General features: G+C 43.2%; 1 long non-coding RNA gene across 1 annotated transcript; it reads left to right on the top strand.

Annotated features, from left to right (window-relative positions):
- Positions 1–215: 215 nt before the first annotated feature.
- Positions 216–805, top strand: LOC147352546 (uncharacterized). The gene is made up of 2 exons (XR_015146945.1): positions 216–409; positions 521–805. It is a non-coding gene; the product is annotated as an uncharacterized LOC147352546 (long non-coding RNA).
- The last annotated feature ends 1,124 nt before the right edge of the window (positions 806–1,929 follow it).

Here is a 1,929-nt window from a genome sequence, read left to right as displayed (position 1 = left end):
GCCATTTGGATTCATAGGGCCCAACCCTTTGCTGGGGGCATTTGGGTGCAGACCAGTGTGTGTATGTGGTATTAATAATAATCTCTATGTTTTTATTTCCTCATTTGTAAAATTGATTTATAGCAACCACTTCATACCTTATTGTGAGGCTCAAATTAACAGAATGTAAAGAACCAAGGAAGCTATAAATAGCTGTGAACACATAAAGACCTATTGTTGTAATTGGCAGCCACTGATTCCTATTTGGAGACAGTTCTGTCTGTGAAGCATGTCCCCGCTTATCTCTTGTTTAGAGAAAAGCTTTAGTCTCCCTGGCCTCCACTGAGTACCAAAGGCTGGCTCAGGAATTACTGACTGGAAGAATATGAACATGTAGTAACAAAAGACAGTAATTGGGCCAAGAGAACAGGTAATAATTTAAACAACAGATCAACTATATAGTAGAATTACATAATCTTTATTTCCTCCCTGATGGACTTAGGTAACAGTGTCTGACTCATATTCCTGATTTGTCTTACAGATACTAAAACCCCCACTAGATGGAAGGAGATAACTTCATGATAACAATGAACACAGAGCCCCAAGATTGGTTGGAATTGGCAAGTTGATGATATTAACTCCTGATTAACCACCATCGACCGATCAGAAGAATGTCCACAAACTAATCAAACCTCACAAGCCTCTTCCTTAAGGATAAGGGATCTTTAAAAACATTTTCCCCAAATGAGATCTGAGGCCTTTAGAACATTAGCTCCCCTCATACACCTTGCTTGCCTTTCAATAAATGCTGCACTTTGTTTCACCACCACCTTGTCAGTAAACTGGCCTTACTGAGCTTGGGCAAATAGACCCAAGTTTGTTTTGGTAACATCAGGTTCCACTGAGACATGGGCCAGATCTTTAGTTCACCTAAACATTCATCAGCAGGATCACATGCCTGTGTTAAGCCAGGAGCTCAGAGTCTGGACAGGAAAGCAGGCTCAGGAATAGACAAATTATATCAGAAGGCAGTCTGTGCAAGCCCAGAAGGGAAATCATGATGCCTGGGATCCAGGAATCAAGGAGGGTTGGGAGAAAGGGGAGAAGGCTTCACTGAGGAGGTGATTTTGAACAAGAGTGGAACTTACCGCATGAAAAAAACAGTTCTCCTTAAAGAAAGGAGCATGTGCAAAGACCAGAGTGTATCTGGCAGGAGGGTGTGGAATCCAGTGTAGGGGCACTGAGTGTAAATATGGGGTTACAGGTGGTATAGGTTGTGGCCACATTAGGAGGCCGATTGCAGGATAAGCTAAGATGCTCAGGCAGCATCTGGGAGTGAGTCTGCCGAGAGGCGGTGCAGAGTGCTGGTTCAGAACTGGAGCCAGACTGTCTGCTTTTGAATCCCACCTTCCCAGTTGAGTAATCTCGGACAACTTTTCTGCAGCTTGGTCTCCTCATCTATGCAATGGGTGCTAAGAGCAATAACTACTCCCAGGGCCATGAGGAGGAAAAGACAGCTTAAAACACATGAAGTGCTTAGAGTAGTGTAGCACATGTGAAGTACACAGAGTGATGTTAGCTCACAACTGCTGTTTTTCTATGGAGTGGATCACAAGAAACTGTGGAAAATTCTGAAAGAGATGGGAATACCAGACCACCTGATCTACCTCTTGAGAAATTTGTATGCAGGTCAGGAAGCAACAGTTAGAACTGGACATGGAACAACAGACTGGTTCCAAATAGGAAAAGGAGTACGTCGAGGCTGTATATTGTCACCCTGCTTATTTAACTTATATGCAGAGTACATCATGAGGAACGCTGGACTGGAAGAAACACAAGCTGGAATCAAGATTGCCGGGAGAAATATCAATAACCTCAGATATGCAGATGACACCACCCTTATGGCAGAAAGTGAAGAGGAACTAAAAAGCCTCTTGATGAAAGTGAAAG

Source organism: Bos grunniens, chromosome 19, assembly GCF_055505025.1.
Source record: "Bos grunniens cultivar Pamir isolate PY7600 chromosome 19, Bosgru_T2T1.0, whole genome shotgun sequence".
Lineage (NCBI taxonomy): Eukaryota > Metazoa > Chordata > Mammalia > Artiodactyla > Bovidae > Bos > Bos grunniens.
Note: the sequence above shows the minus strand (reverse complement) of the source record. Positions and strands in the feature narration are given on the sequence as shown.